At 32.5% G+C, this 18,230-nt stretch overlaps 1 protein-coding gene across 2 annotated transcripts in view; it reads left to right on the forward strand.

Moving 5' to 3' along the window:
- Tmtc2 (Transmembrane O-mannosyltransferase targeting cadherins 2) overlaps positions 1-18,230 on the forward strand; it is a 1,074,543-nt gene that overhangs the window by 348,252 nt on the left and 708,061 nt on the right. The window lies entirely within an intron of this gene.

An 18,230-nucleotide genomic window follows, 5' to 3' on the forward strand; every position in this document is an offset into this window, starting at 1 on the left:
ATATATATAATTTCATATAATTTTTTAATTTAGTCTGTTAGAGTTCGTACTCTATCGGAAAGGACTGAGATTTAATTAATTCTCATTTTTATCATGGGGAATTCCCCACTTTTAAATTCAACATGTTAATTTTCTAAAAGCATTCTACAAAATCAATAAAAGACGACTTCTAATTCTATATTCAAAACCTCATTGTTGTATAGTAAAGTAAATAACTTTCGGAAATTTCATTTTCAAAACTGAAAACACTTTTCCGTCACTAAACTTTGGCTTATATGTATGCAGATCACCTTAGGAAAGTTTTATGCCTTTATCTACAGGAAACTGTACAAATTTAAAGTTTTGCACCCTGTTAGGCGATTGTGTAACTTTGGATGGCTTTCGATTAAATCTTCCAAAATGCACAACTTAAAGCATAAACACTGGTGGTGTTTTATTATATTAAGACATAATATCTGAAAAGTTTTATAATAAAATTTTAGCTTAAAATATAGGACTAGAAGTATAAAACATGCAGTTCCTACAGGTAATATGGCGCCTTTAACTGACATCGGTTGCAAAACTTCGTCGCAAATCATTGTTTCATGTTTACTGTAGTTTGAAATAATAAAAAGAAATTAAATAATATATTTGTAGACTAATTATGTTTAGAAATTAGATTGCTACACAGGGTGTCCAGAAATTCTCCTGACAATCGAAGACTGGAGATTCTACAGATAATTTTAAAATAATTAAACTTAATTCACCTATAACAGTCCGAATGCTTCCTAAAGGAACTAGAGTTGTTTGAAGATGACGCCTTGTAATTAGTTTTTACCTCTAACCAGAACAACAATTCGTTAAACAGTTTGGGAAAACAACCAAAAAATCAAACTGAAACAAAATTTCATTTAAAGATTTTTAAAAACAAAGTATTTATTACAGTGACACAAAACTAACACAAAAGAACAAGTATCAAAGGTGAATAGTTACAAAAGATGCTGGATGTGATGATCATTGGTCTGTATGCATAAATTTGCCCTTTTTCTTGAAGAAAGCATAATTCTTGCAAACACTCTTCGTTGCAAGCAGCCTTTATCCGTATCCAGAGTTGTGCACGATTTTATATCGGAAAGGAGTAAATAAATGCTTTTATGTATCCCCAAATACAATAGTCGCAAGGATTCAAATCCGGCGACCTTGCTGGCCAAGCAACTGGACTGTCTCTTCCAATTCAGTGGTCTTCGTAATTATTGTCATGAAAGTCTCATATATTTCTGCTAAAGTGGACCAGACATCCGTCATGTAGAAAACATAACTTTTGCCGAATATTTAACGGCACATCATCGAACTAATTAGGCAAAATATTTTGCAGGAAATGTAAGTAATCAGCATCATTTAAACGAGCAGGCAATTCCAGAGGCCCAAGTAGATAATCGTCAACTACTTATATCCAGACGTTTATGCCAAACCTATGCTGATGCTTAATTTCTTGAACGACGTGGGGATTGCCACCATATTACGATTAATAATGTGCGTTACGTACATTAAAAATTTTATTTTTTGTGAATGTAGCTTCGCTGCAAAACAAAATGTATCTGAAAAAATCTTTATTTTGGTTTTTCTGATTTTGTAACTATCTAGCAAACTTTTCACGAGTAGGAAATTCTCCTTGTAGCAGTGCTTGTACCTTTGTAAAATGAAAAGGATATAAATTTTTGTTGTGTAAGATATGTAGTTCCTACAAAAGATTTTAAAATGTTGTCTTCGAAGGCTAATTTCTGGATTTTTCCCAACTTCCATTAAAATTTTGCTGCTGTTACATCATAATGTCGGCCTGTTTCTTTATTTTTTCGGACCACTAAACCAGTTTTTCGTAATCGTTGATAAAAAGCTGTAAATTTTGAATGAGTGCGATGCTTACGATTGGGAAATTTTTCAGCGTATTTACGTTGTGCTGCTTGAGCGTTACATCTCATTTCGCCATAAACTAAAAGCATATCATCGCGCGTATTTAAGCTGTTAGGCCGTTTTTTAATTTCGATAGCTTCACGGATGATTCTTCATTTTAAGGAGCTGATGGAGGCGATGGTTTTTGCATTTTCGAAATCTATTTTGTGACCTGTCTTAATATGATGTTGGGCTAGGGCTGAAGTAGTATCGAAATCTTTGACTGATATAGAATGTTCGTAAATACGGTTATGTATTCGTCGGTTTGCCTGTCCTATGTATGTACCTGGGCAACTGGAACAAGGTATCTCGTAGACACCAAGGTCTTCATTGGGGATTTGGTCTTTTATGGATCTGACGAGATTGGACAACTTGGAGTGAGAAGTGAAGTGAATGGGGTTTAGATGTTTTTGAATGCTTTTATTAATTTGGGTTTTGTGGTAACCGTTTTGTAAGAGTGTTTGCCTTTTTGAATTGATTTCGGATGACCTATGATTGTTATCGCTAAGTCTTATGGAACGAGATATGAGAGTGTTGACAACTAAATTGAGTTGTGCGGGGTGATGATGTGACTGGGCATTAAGATAACGGTTTGTATGAGGAGGTTTCCAGTACACGGAATAAGAAAAACTGTTAGGTGATTTTTTCTGAATAAAACATCAAGGAATGGCAAAGATGCTTTAGACTCAACTTCCACCGTGAATTAAATACTGGGATGTATTCCATTCAGGTGGAAGAGGAAGAGATCTATTATGTCTCATATCTTTACCATGGGGCCAAATGACAAAGGTACATCAACGTACTCTAACCAGCAGGTGGGTTTGAGATTTGATGAAGATAGGGCTGCTGTTTCGAAATGTTCCATGAAAATATCAGCTATTACGGAAGAGATGGAGGATCCCATTGAGGTACCTTTGATTTGACGATAGAAATGATTTTGGAATGAAAAGTATGTATGTATTATTATTATATGTTTTATTGATGGGAATGTTGGTGAACAAAGAAACAATGTCAAAACTAACTAGTATATCTGAGGGTGAAAAAGAAATGTTTTTCAGAAGATCAATAAAATCAAAAAAGTTTTTGACAAAGGAAAAAGCTTTTTCGGCTAATGGTTGTAAGGATAAAGCAGAATGTTTTGCCAATTTCTGAGTGGGGCAGTTGTATGCACTGACGATGGGTCTTAGGGGGACATTGGGCTTATGGATTTTTGGAAGGCCGTATATCTTTGGAATTCGGGATGATTTTTCTCTGGATTTTTTGATTTGAATTGAGAAGTTCGAACATTTTGTCGAAATAATTGGAAGAATTAAGAATGATGGTGGTATTACCTTTATCAGCCGGAAGTATGACGATATCAGGGTTGTTATAAAGTTCTTTGGGGGCGCGTCTTTCTGAAAGACTGATATTTTACGGTGAAGGATTGGAAGTGCGGAAAATTCTGGCAACTTTGTCTTGCCAACAATATCTTCTTTATTTTCTCTTTATCTGTAACAATATTTAATCCAGCTACTACAATATTGTTTCTTTTTGATTCCTTTTCGAGCCTTTCTTATTTTTCACTTCATTTAGACGTTGCTTTGTATTTTTCAATTACTCTTTTATTTTCAGACTTTAAAAATTTCATTATATTATCTTTCTTATATTCTTTATTTTCTGTTTATACTTCTCTTAGGTTTTTGTACGATTATCTTAGTCAGTTTATCACCTACGTCGTCACCCCCAGATTCTTCATTTCTCTTTCAGATAGCATGGGATCTTATTTGTTTTCTTACTTTTTATAAAAGGAGATACAGAATCTCTTTATTTCCTTTTTCCATAATCTAAAGTATTTCCTTTACCATATTTTTCGAGCGGTAAGAAAATAGAAGGAGTTATTTACACCTTAATGGTTCAGATAATTCATTCCTATCAACCCTGTGTTTACAATAATTCTAATTTATTCGTTGATATTAATTAGTCGATACAAAACAAATATAATATTTTAAATTTAAATACATCACACCAGAATAGTAAGTTGAACAGTGAACAGTGTGAAACTGATAAATAATATTTTAGACTTGTCTGCCGAATTATACAGTCAATAGGAAAATTTATACAAATGACATTACTCTGAAAATGGCAAAGGGTGAAACAGAAATTGAATTACTTAACATCCAAAATTTTAATCACGATGATATTTATGTACATCTTCAGTAATGTGTATTTCATGTGAAATTATTTATTGTGAATAAAATATTTTTAAAACTGTCAAATTTCAATTACCACACCCCAAAATGAATGACGCCATAACGATGGGAAGAGAGAAACACAAATCCGAACAATTTAATTCAATTCTCTTCTCGTTTCAGCTATATTGTGTAGATAATGAAGCCGCAACAGGGTTTGATAGGACAGACGGGAAAGTTTCTGTGGTCGAGGAAAGCCGCAGTATCAAATTTTCATTTTAGATTCCTTCCATTTGTTTGAGCAAGGGGAATTTAAAGTGCGAAGACCGTAGAATGTGGTTATGTTTTATTTTATTATTCTCTATTTTCAGAAAAGACAATAAACAACGCACTATTGTTTTCCAAGTTATCTAAACTAATGATTTTAAAAACATTCTTACTGTCCGAAGTTAGTTGGTGAACGGGCTTGGAGCAGATATTGAACAAATCAGTTTTAAAAATGTATAGATTCTGGACGTATTACGTTTTAGTCGATGGAAATTGATATTTAATATTAAAATAAAATTTAAAAACACCATAACCGCTTCTTAAATTTCTACAAAATATTGGCGACTTGAACCAAAAATTGTACGAAAGGCGGTGATCTCTTGCGTCGCCAAAGGGTTGATTTATGGTAGAGAGGATGTCCCAAATGTAATTATTTATCATACCTGATTGATTCTTCTTCTTCTTCTTCTTCTGATCCCATACACTATGCAGCATATAGGCGTTCATGCTAGTTGGATTATGTGTAAGAATCCTCCTTCTATATTCTTATTATTGTACTGATATCACGTATGTCGCAACACTATCTTAAAAGATGCCCTAGATATGACAACTTTCGCTTTTTAACGATGTTTATAAGCTATCTTTGGGTATTAGTTCTTTTAGGACCTTTAATTGGTTGACCTATGACATTTAAAGCAACCTTCTGAGATACCACATTTCGAACGCTTTAATATGGTTCAGCGATCTTACTTTAAGTGACCAGATCCCGCTACCATATATTATTATTGGCCAGAGGTAGCATTTCAGGACGCGAATATAGAGACCCAAAAGAGCTTCACGTTGGCAATTGTAGTTAGTGAATTTGGTAAAGTTATTTCTAGCTATTTCTACTTGTATCTTCATTTTTTGTTTTTTTCCAACTGTGCTTGTATTTGGGATTGTCTGCCGAATATTATTAATTTCGTCATTGTAATATTACTGTTGTGACCATAGTCTTCTTCCTTCGTCTTCTTCTTGATGTGACTATCAGTGACGAATGTTGGCGATCATCATGGCAATCTTTATTTTATATGTTTCAGCACGTCAAAGTTGCACAGATGTTGTGTTGAACCAGTTTCTGAGGTTCTTTAACCAGAATGTTCCTCTTTCTTGTGGTTCTCGCATTTTAAATATTTCTCCTTGCAGAATGGCTTGTAGGAGGGCATATATGAATTCATTTCGCATAATGTGTTCGATATATTGTAACTCTCGAGATATGATGGTGGTCAGTACTTGTCGGTTCTTCTTAATTCTTCTGAGGACCTCTTCATTTTTTCCAGTCCACGCGATCTTAAGCATTCTTTGATATAGCCACATCTCAAATGTTCTCAAAAGTTTTTTGCACATATGTTTGTTCAAGATCTAAGATTTAACACCATAAAAAACGACAGAGAAGACATAGCATTGCACCATTCTTACTTCTATACCAAAAAAAAGGTTGTGGCTTTTGAAGAATGCTCCCATTGAAGGAGAATATAGCTCTTCTAATGCGCGCTTTTATCTCCTGGTTGTTAGTCCATTCTTCATTTATTATGGTGCCGAGGTATTTGCAGTGCGTTACTCTTTCTTCTAAGGTGTGGTTGACGTAGATTTGACTTTATCTTTTACTTGCTAATTATGTATCATGAGCTTGGTCTTCCTTACGTTTATATTAAGTCCAAATTGTTGGCTGTAATACGTGATTTTGTTCATAAGGACTTGTAGTTCTAGGTTGTCCGCAAATACTATGATGTCATCTGTATATCTGATGTTATTAAGCCGGTACCCATTTAGAAAAATGCCTTATACAGTTTCGTGCAAAGCTTCGACAAATATTCTTTTAGAGTAAAGATTGAAGATTAGAGGAGACAAAATACATCCTTGTCTTACACCACGTATGATTTTGATATTCGGTGGATTCACCTTAAACTCTCAGATTTGTGGTCTGATTTGAATAAAGGTTTTTAATTATTTTTATATCTTGGTTAATATTTCCTGTTTTAGTATTTGCATCATCTTGGCATGCTCTACTAGATCAAACGCTTGCTCGTTTTCTCTGCATCTCTGGAATAAGACTTATTCAAAACAAAGCCTTCAAACAGCATATATGGAGCCGCACTGGTTGGAGAAAATTTAAATTTTACACAGGTTGTAATGCTTTGCTCTTATGGATTATGTTTAAGAATAATTGGGGGAAATGAAACAGCAAATGGGAGAGAAGGCAGCCCTCTCCCACACCCTTACTTATTTCGACTTTTTGTGTATATAGACTGTTGGAGATCCTTAATTATCCCTTGTGATTTTAGTACAGCTATTGGTTATTGCTATTGTTATAACCTGATTGCTTTTTAATCTAAAAAGAAATGAGACAGGTTGAGTACTCAACACACTTGATATAGCGTAACTAGTAGAATAATCCGACAGAAAAGCAAAACTAGTCAAAGAACGCGACGATTAGGGCAATTATGACAATAACGGATTCAATAATCGAGACATCGAAAAATTAAAAAAAAAGGTATGATATTAGCATATTCCGGATAACCGTTAATGCAGAAACGATATACACTAAGTTCACACTACGTTGATTCATACGAAATCTCAATAAAACAAACAGATAATCTAGGTAACAGCTCTAGGATTCAATAATCCTCGATACTCAATATTATCTTAATTAAGGCCTGCAAGAAATTCAGCACATCTGCAGTCAGAAGTTCGCACATAAAAAGCTGTATGTAAAGTATAAACATAAATTTAACAAAATTGTGACCTTATTCATTCATTTTCGTGTCCGGAACACCAACAATTTTAAATTCTGTAGTTCCAATGGTTGGCTACATATATGCACTGTCATTTGCTAACATTATGTCTTCGTCTGTGCAGGTTTTTTTCATCTCTGTGCATGATAATGTGACTATTCTGAACCGCGCCACAGTCAAAGGTATGGTAAGGTCCACCTGGTATCCCCAATTTTTTAGGATACTAGCACAACGTCAAATGCCGGTTCTTAGTCTGTTTAGCACTTTCCATGTCGGCTACAGCAAACTGTCACAACTATATAATCAGCGTAAATAAATTGTCTTGTCTGTTTGTATATGGGTTGGTCAGATTATCCGATCCTATCAATAGACCTCAGGCCATAAAAAAAAATAGAATAGAAAAATATATTACATTTTTTAAAGTAAATCCGAAGTAAAAAGGTTACAATATCAAATCAAATATGTAATTATTCTATGTTTACATATTTTAATCTGTATTTTAACAACTTAATGTAATTAATGTAATTCTAATAAAAAAAATTACTACCTACGTTCGGATCTCTATTTTTCTTGTTAGCCTTATAAAAAATACCATTAACTTGGCACTTGAAGTGTATGAATTACTAAGAAGTATCCGGATCTGAAATTAATTCTAGATCAAAGCCACATTTAATCCACTCTTCACTTCGTGTCTCTAGCTACTCTTTTTCAATATTTTCGTTCTATACTTTTCGTGGAAAAGTCCAATATCCAGACATCGACTTTGAAACTTTGACCCCAATCAGCAATAAATTTAATAAGTGATGTCGCGTACTGACATATCTTTACGGCAAAGTTTGCGAAAGTTTTTAGTTGCAAGAAATTTAAATTCCGATTTCCAACTTTCATAATTTACTTATTCTACGTATGTGAAACATGTGTTTAACCTGAACGATATTATTAATCTACTATTTCTGCATTAGAAAAATGGTCAATGAAATCGGGAATGAAATTTCGCTCCAACATACGTAAATGTATCCATTTCACCAGAAAACGTAATGTTAGTAGTCCAGAACTTACAATTTTTAATAGAAAAATAGAATATGTTGATTGTATCAAATTTATTGGAATTTTGACAAACATATAAAATTTTAAGCAACATATTTATTATCTTAAAATATATTGTCAACAATATTTGAACATAATGAAAGTCCTATCTACTTAAAATTGGGGATGCGATCAAGATATCCTATTGAGAGTATATAAAAGCCTTATTAGATCTAAAGTCGATTACGGTTCAATAGTGTATGGGTCTACCAGTATATCACTTTTAAAAGAGTTGCAAACAATCCAAAATGCTGCTGTAAGAACAGCCTTTGGAGCTTTTTGTACCACACCTACAAATAGCTTACTATGTTTAGTAGAAGAAATGCCTCTGGAATTAAGAAGACATATCTTAGCCTAGAATGTGCTGCAAACTTTTCAGCAAATAGTGAAAATCCCGTCAGAAACAATGTTTTTGCTTCGTTTCCACACAACATATCTTAACAAACAAAAGATCTAAAGCCCCTCTTTATGAAAGACGTAATAGATACATGACCAGTAATAATATTCTTCTGCCAGAAGGCAGACGCGGCCCGGGTAGACGACAAATGACCTGGCTGCGCAACATCAAAGATTGGACAGGATTAGACTTTCAAAGTTTAATAAGGAAATCCCAAAATAGGTAAGACTTTGCAGAGGTCATCGCCAATCTTCGCTAAGAAGACGGCACCTAAAGAAAAAGAAGAAATAATATTCTTCTAATTTGGGGTTTTTTTTTTTCAAAAACATTTTTTTCTCAAAAAAAATTTTTATCAGTTCCTCACCTACAAAGTGATTTAGTGCCAATACGTGACCCCTTTTTAAATTTAATTTCCGTTTTGTCCTGTTAACTGTGTTCTGCTTGTCCCTAAGTGTCGTTAATTGTTTTAGTTTTAATAATTTTATCATATCTAACATCACAATTTTTACCAAAACACAATTCAAATTCACTTTATCAAAAAATTTTATAATTACAAAATAAAAGAAATTGCACACCCACAAAACTGTACATGTAATTTCATTCATTGTCATACAACTGTCAATTTTAAAAAAATGTTTTCAATAAATTAAAACACATCTCTAAAATATATATTTTGAATAAATATAAATAGTTTTTAATAATTTAAATAATGTAAAACATCACTTTCACATAACAAGCAATCACTAATACCTTATTCCTATTTTATTAGTTAACATCTCTCCCCTTAAGAAAGTTCCCCGTTAATTATCAAACAGTAGTTAAAATAAAAACCAAAGATCACCCATCATCAGCAATACAGGATAGTTTGAACTATGCTTCCCGAGTTATTAACTATTAATTATTGTACCGGCATCATTTAATTTACTTTGTACCGTTTGACCTCAAGATGCTTTGCAAAGTGTAGAAAGCGAAAGTGACGACTCAAGCAGAAGTTTGTAATTTATTTAATGCTAAATACCCCAACTGCGAACCAATTACTCAATCAACAGTAAGTAAAATTAAAAAAAAATAGAGAAAATTAGAGAAATTGAGCACGCCATGTTAAAAATCTTTCTAGAAGTGGTAAAAAATCAATATCCGAAGCCAAGAAACTAGACGTTGTACTGGAGTTTCAAGAAAATCCCCATACCAGTTCTAGGCAGGTCGCACTAAATAATAATGTCCACCAATCAACTGTTGTAAGAGTGCTAAAAAAGGAGAAGTGGCATTCATACAAAGTTCATCTGGTCCAGGAGCTATTAGAAGATGACTTTGATAGAAGAATCGAATTCTGCGAAACCATTATGGAAAAATGTAACAGAGATCAGGGTTTCATACAAAAGGTACTTTTTTCTGATAAAGCGTCTTTTATGCTGAACGGTCATGTAAATCGCCAGACATATCGATACTGTGAAAGTGTAAGTGAAAATCCACATTGGATGGTAGAGTATAGGACACAATATCCCGAGAAGGTGAAGGTGTTTGGGCCGGCATTATCAACAATCAAATTGTAGGGCCATATTTTTTGGAGGAAAATTTAACTGCTTACTGCTAACTGTTGCCACACCTAAATCAGCTATTTTCAAATAATTTGTGGTACCAACATGATGGGGCTCCCCCTACGGCGTTGAGGTACGCAATATACCTTAATAACGTTTTTCCAAGTAGGTGGATAGGTGGAAGAGGGCCCATCGAATGGCCACCAAGCTCTCCAGAGTTGACCCCGTTAGACTTTTTTTTGTGGACATATTTAAAGAGCAGCGTGTATCAAAATTCACCGAATAATGTAGAAGAGTTGAAGAAGCGCATCAGAACGGAAATTGCACAAATAACACCTGAAGTCATCGAAAAAGTTAGGAAAGAATTTATTGCCCATCTTTCAAATTGTATTATTGCTAAAGGTCGTCAAGTTGAAAATTTGTTGTAATTTAATTGTATTTAAGTAAACATTTATTGTAAGTTGATTGTAATAATAAACCAATAGTTTTGGTTAACGCTCTAGAAATAAATATTCAAATGATTATATCGTTGCAAAGGCCATAAGAACTCTTTTAAAATAAGCTATTGCGTGACCTCGATTTGTATTTAAAAATATCGTCGATTACGTCAATACGCCAACACTGATGACGTAATGTTCAACACACACACATATATATATATATATATATATATATATATATATATATATATATATATATATATATATATATATATATATATATATATATATATATATATATATATCAGTTGATGGCCATTCAAAAATTAAAATTGACGTGTGTTAAGATTTTTTTTAAAGTCTTCTGTTTCTGAAATAATGAATTTATTCTATACATTTGCATCATACTTTATAATCCGTAAATTTGAAAAAAAAAAATTAAAAATATTTAAAAGTAGATTTTAGACATATCTGGGATTTAATAGGGCGTAGTACAGCCAATTGGCATGTTTTAAATTATAATATTAGTATTGACTATATTGGTCATAAACTATAGTATAGCACAATAAAAATGATTAATAAAACAAATTTTATTGCACGTGAGATAAAACCCAACATAACATTATAACATTATAAAACAGTGACGAAGATTTTCTAAAATAAAACAGCATTGTTCTGAAAATTTTTGGGTTTTACCTAAAGTATTTAAACATACCAATTTATTTCAATTCTTGTTTTAAATTTTATAGACATTTTAATCAACAAATTATATATGTACGTAATCTCTACAGGAACAAAATATTAAAAATTTCCAAAAAAGGAGAGGATCAATTTATAATCCCTCAACTTTCTTAAAAAGGAATAAAATTTGCAAGCAGCAAAACGTGTTTTACTGATTGCTTATCATTTTAGTTACGATTAACAAGTTGTATTTGTACAATTCTGTGATTATAACAAGCAAAATTGTTAGTTCCATAATAAAAGGAAATATAAATAAGTAAACGTGTGTAGTAAAAATATCACGAACTTCTAATTTTACTATTGTGAAATTAAAGTGTCATTTAACTTTGCCAATGAAAAATGTATTGTTAAATGTACATGATGCTCTTGTACATGAACATTTTACAAGTACTTTTCGGAGTATAGTTTCTCAAGTGTTAAGATATGACCGGAGTTGGAGAAGAAACTATTTATAGACTTTTTAAGCAACAAAAGATTGGAAGTATTACAGAAGCACCTAAAACGTCAACAGGGAAACAACCAATTCACATAGACGATACTGTAAAACAATCGATTCGAAGAAAAGTTCATTCATTTTATTCACAAAAAAAAGGTTCCTACTTTGGATCAACTTTTAGTAGACATAAGAATCTTTGACAAATTATGTAAAACTTTAGGTGGATTTGGATTTGTTTATGAGAATATCAATAGAAAATTTGCGCTCATAGAGAAAGAATAAATTATTTGTTGGAAGAGGCAATATTTAAGGGAAATTCATAAATTAAGAAGAAAAGGCAAAAACATTTTTCATCTAAATGAAACATGGTAAAATAAAGGAAATTCTGTAAACAAAGTTTGGTAAGATAAACTGGTTATAAATGCACGTCAGGTATTTATAGAATATTTGTCTACGGGCTTAACTTCCAAATGATAAAGGTTGTCTTGTTGATGGAGGCTTGCTACATTTTATTTTAAATTACACGAACGACTACTACGAAGAAACGACTGTTAAGTTTTTGAGGGAATATGTAAGTCAGATGATAGATTTATAACCAATCAATTCTGTAATAGTCATGGATAATGCCAGTTACCATTCAAGATTAAAGAACCATTACCTATCACTAAATAGAAAAATCAAAAAATTTAGGATTGGCTAATAACCAAACAAATAGTAATACCAGCAGAAGGTTTACTGAACTTCGAGTAATTGCAGCTATGCAAACAATATTCACCATAATTTCAAAAGTATAGAGTAGATGACATGGCAAAAGAACATGGAGTTAAAATGTTGCGTTTACCACCTAATCACTGTGAACTTAACCATAGAACTAATCTGGGTTCAAATGAAGGAATGTGTCGCGAGAAATAATACAACATTTAAATTTCAAGATGTTTGTCAAGTATTATCTGATTCCATATTAAAAATTTGATCTGACAATAATTGTCAAAAAACTATAAGGCGTGCCATAGCAGAGAAAGAAACGTTCTGAAAACTCGATATGTTAATAGAGGAAATAATAGAACCAATTTCTGTGACAAATGAAAAAACTGATGATGACGATAATGATGCCTCCTTATCGGAAAACGACAACTTATGTATTTAGGTATATAATTATATTATATATTACTAATAAGTTTACAAATTTGGTTTTGAAAAATTAGCTTACAAATTTATTATCAGATGTCGCCATTTTCGTCCATACGAAGCCATGTTAGAGTTGCTTCTCAAGACAAGAAAGATTTATTTTCACGTTCAGAGAGTCTGTGAATAGGCGTTCTGATTATCCCTTTTAGGGTAAAACATGTATAAGCGGATATACAGACGCACTTATTCCGGTATACTCTTTATAAGTACTAGAAACCAATTCGCTAAGGATTTTTGCTTAGTTGGGGAGATATGTTGTGGAATGCAATTTTAGATTCCCCATGTCTCTAATAACGTCTTCATCAACGTCTGTTTTGCCTTGCAATTCTTAGAAGGCACAAATTAAACCAGAAATCTTAATTTGGTTTCGAAAAATTAGTTTACGAATTTATTATCAGATGTCGCTATTTGCGTCCATACGAAGCCATGTTAGAGTTGCTTCTCAAGATAGGAACGATTTATTTTCATGTTCAGAGCGTCTGTCAATAGCCGTTGTGATGATCTCTTTTAGGGTGAAATACGTATAAGCGGATATACAGACACACTATACGTGAAATCACATCTTAACTGTCTTTTTCCTTTGATAAGTTTACGTTTACTGACGTTAGTTACCTGAAATATATTTATTATTAAATTTTAAGGAAATATCCTAAGCCAATATTTAGTATTTTTATAAAAATTAATGTGGAACGTAATATTGTCATTTTAGTTTTTTATATTAAAGTAATTTTATATTCTCCGTCACTGAGGCGTTCAGTTATTGCTTAATCCCTTAGAGTTTGCTTATTTGCATTTTATGGTGTATTGTACTTGAGGTTTGTTGTGGTGGCTCGAGTAAAAATTTCGTTAAGAAGGTTTGAATTATATCGTTTTTTATGCATTGTTAAACTCTGTATTTAGATCTTTTTTTAAATGACTACAATTGTTATTAAACTATCAAAAGCAAACAGTGTATTACCAATTACTATAATATTGGTAATAATTTGTTTAGTTTAGAATACATTCTCTGCAAATTTATTTGGTTTAAATTCATGAAATTTCCTTGTTTTAAGTTTTGGGTGATTCACAACCAAAGGAATTTCATTCATATTAAAAAATCAATTGTTCAAATTTACCTCAAACTAAATTGTACTAAAATTAGAAACGAACGATAAATTAAACAAAATTGTATTAAATCTAATTGAAATGGAATAAATAATTGTCCAACGTTCGTCTATTCTTTAAATTTAACGCCTTAAATCAACAATTTAATACCATCTTTGCTAATACTAGTTTAATCCTAAAAGCATTTTTCACTTCTAGCTACACGATTACTTTTCCAAATCCCGTAAATTCCTGTTTTCGGCTTTCGAGTCCTGAAAATCATTACTGCAATTTCTTTCTAATTCTATTTGTCACAGATTCTTTTATTCCACAGCTAGATTTACTCAGTTTCAAGTCCCGGCCATTGTAGGTTTAAATTGAAACCCACATAGATTATATAGGATTTTTTCTATAATGGAATTATCACAATCAATTTGAATGATACAGTGGCATTCGACTATGCTATACATGTTGAGCGAGAAGTTTTAGTAGGAGCCGGAGATACCCACATTTTTCCTAAAAACTGGCTTTTAATAAATTTTTGATATTGCTGATTAAGTATTTAAGAAATAAACAAAATGTAAAAGTAAAATTTATTACAAATAGAGAATTTAACAAGAAAAAAAGAAGAAAAATTTCAAAAAATTTTAAAATCTGCAAAGAAAAAAAAATTCAATTTTTTAATTTTAAACATTTTTTAATAAAAAACGATATTTAGTAAGGTGTATTAGCTCCACGACCCTTAATTACAGTGCTTATACGATCATGCATACTTTGAATTAAGAAGCAAATTCTTCCTGAGGAATTTACTTCTATTCGTCACAAACTGTTTGCTCCACATCATTAATAATTTGAAACTGAACATGGTTACGTCAAATAGGTCATCCCAGAATATTCCATTCATGCTCTATTAGATTTAAGTCTGGACTTCTTGGGAGCTGTGGTTATCATCATCATCAGTGGCGTTACAGCTCTTTATGAGCCAAAGCCTTCTTCAGAACAATCCTCCATTCGCCCCTGTCTCTGGCAACTTTTCTCCATGCTCTAATTCCGATAGACTTCAAATCATTTTCTAGGTTGTCTTGGTACCTAAGTCTCGGTCTTCCTCTTCTTTGTTGTCTGATCGGCCCTCTTCGGTCAAAAACTTTTCTGACTATGGCATCTTCCTCTCGTCTGATTACATGACCTTTCCATCTGAGGCGTGCTACCTTAATGAATTTTACAACGTCAGGTTCTCCAAATCTTCTATACAACTCAAAATTGTAACACCTGCGCCACAAACCTTGTTCTTTTATGCCTCCATATATTCGTCTTAGTATTTTTCGCTCAAAACGTTTGAGCAATTCTTGGTCATTCTGTGTTAGTGTCTAAGTTTCTGAACCACATGTTAGCACTGGTCTTATTAGTGTTTTGTATACAGTCAGTTTAATTTTTCTAGGCATTTTTGAGGCCATCTGTCTTCTGAAGCCATAGTAACACTTATTGGCGAGCACTATTCTTCTTTTGATTTCTGTGGTTATAAAGGAGTTTTAATTTCACCCAAGTAATTCCGTGTTATTCTTACAATGTGTAGACAAGCATTATCTTGCATCAGGCGAAAGTTTTCTCCAACAAATGGGGCAAACGACACTACATGGTCTTACCAACATTGTTTAATATACCTTTTAGCGTTTAAATTTCCCCTAGAATTGAAGTAGTTTCTATATGAGCCGCTAGAGAAATGCTTGTGTACACCAATATACCATCTTAAATAAATTGAACTCTGGCAGTAAACCAACATCAGTGATACCATTCATGTGTTCTTTTTCAAATCGTATGCCGCCAATCTGATGAGTATCTGTTAAATCTTGATTCACCCGTGAATAACAAAGTACCCCATTCTTCAACAACCCAATTAAGATGTTTGCGGGCGAAGTGTGTGTTACGTTGCTTCCGATGTTCTGCTATAAATAGAAGTCCCGTGACAGCTATGGACCGTGGAAGTGATGACGTAGATTTTATTGACATCTGTCAGTTTCACTTTCCAAACAAACCTTGTTTAGTGTGGATAATTTGTATTTTTCGTTATTTTTTCATTTTTTTTACAGAATCTTTCCGCTTTTTGCAATATCTAAGTATTCTAATAGTTATTACAACAATTTTACAAGGTTGTGTAAATAATAAAGCATGTTGTTTTATAAAAATAGCAATAAAATGCATGTATCAATAAAGTAAGGTTAGAATGTCTTTAATTTAAACTTTTAAACTATATTTCGTAGAAATAGAACACTGAATTATGATGGTGTTATCGTAAAAAACACTATACTTAAAAGAAAGAGTAGCAGAGGAAGCCAAATGTTAACTTTATAGAAATTAAAAAGTCTTGAGATTGGACATTTCAACTTTTGTTTGGAAAGTAATTGACAGTTGTGACGTCACACTTCCACTGTCCATTCTGGACATCATTTAATCGCTGAATGAGTATTGGTCGTGATAGTGTGCGATCGCGCAAAGCTTGCAATCTAAAAAGGTGACCTCTAAATTGACCTTTGTTTCTTCGTATATCTTAACCTGTTGGTGTGTTGTCCTGTTTCCTGAAATTGTTCTGTTGTAGAAATACTCTGTACTTCGAGAAATTCCTAAAACATTTGCGATGTAACGAATGCAATAACACTATGAAACCTAAATAAAATTTAGGGGGTGGTATATGGAGAAGGAGATGATAAATTAGAGAAGAACTAGCAAAGAAGTTATAATAAAAAGAATGGCTTAGCTCAAAAGAACACAGAGACACAAAACCTCAAGCAAGAATTCGGGCTAGCCTCACTACACTAGAATTTGGCTTTGAGATAAGGGGAAAATAGATCTTTTAACCAAAAGAATACAATATAATAATGCACCTGAAAATCTGGAACTATAAAAGGGGTAAGATAAGAGAATATACGGAGATGCCTAGGAAAATACTGTAATGGGCGCCAGCTAATTTCTGAAGGAAATTAACGAAAAAATAAATGAAGTTATGAACAACAAGGAATAAAGTACTATTGATATAATGCCCTGTAATAATGTTTAAAAACCGAAAAAGACACTATTGACCTTGTTCTGCTATATTATAACTGTAAGCAGGAACTGAAATAAAAGCAAAACTACTTGTAACAAATATATTTATAATATTAACAACTAACAAAACTCACCTATATATATATATATATATATATATATATATATATATATATATATATATATATATATATATATATATATATATATAGAAAATGTACGGTATACGAGGACCAAAAAGCCACGACAAAATGAAATATCCCCACTACTGGGCCAAACGAAAAAATGTATTAGTAAATATATAATCTAAGTCCATGGGAGAAGCGAAATCTTAACACTAAGGTTAGTTACTAAAGTTAAATCCTAGATAGGTGAGGTAGGGAATATAAATACTAAAAAAACCGTGACGGTTATACAAAAGAAACTACCTTACCTAACAAATATACGACTAATATGTGTCGAAGCAGCTAAACACCAGAACTATGTGTAAGTGTTATGCTTACACATAGATGCTGGGAGATATCTAAAGTGATCAAGTGTGATGAGTATGGCCAACAGACTCGGAAAGATATATATATAATTTTAAAAACCGTGATACATAAATTTCTTCCCTTCCCTTTTAAAAACCGCTATACAAAAATCATGAACCCCTTCCCTAACAATGAATCTAATTTAATTAATTAATAATCATTTACCTAACTTCTTATAGATGATACAAAAACTGTAATAAGTACTAACCTTGGTATATGCATACACAAAGTTGTAAGTTACAAGAAAAAACCTTAACCCTATGAAACTTGATATTAATGTCTCTCACAACATAACAGCTGTCCTGGTTAAGTCCCCTTAAAACTCTGACGGTCCTTGGGTTCTCCGAAAAAGCGAATGAAGGAGAACGCTGTGGTTCTGGAGACAATCGGTTCCTGGTTACCAATGGGTTGAAGTAGGTGTTTGGTTAAACTAATCCTAATATTAATCGGTATCCTAATCGGGTGAAATATCTAATTACCACAATAAACAAACCTTTTATTTTATCAGCTGACTGTCATCCTGTCTATTTATTGCGTCTGCGCATTTAAAGAATATCTAGTAAATTAGGCATGAAAGTTTTTATACCGAGTGGGTATACAAAAAACAGAAAAAA

The sequence above is a fragment of the Diabrotica undecimpunctata genome, chromosome 4 (assembly GCF_040954645.1).
Source record: "Diabrotica undecimpunctata isolate CICGRU chromosome 4, icDiaUnde3, whole genome shotgun sequence".
Classification (NCBI taxonomy): domain Eukaryota; kingdom Metazoa; phylum Arthropoda; class Insecta; order Coleoptera; family Chrysomelidae; genus Diabrotica; species Diabrotica undecimpunctata.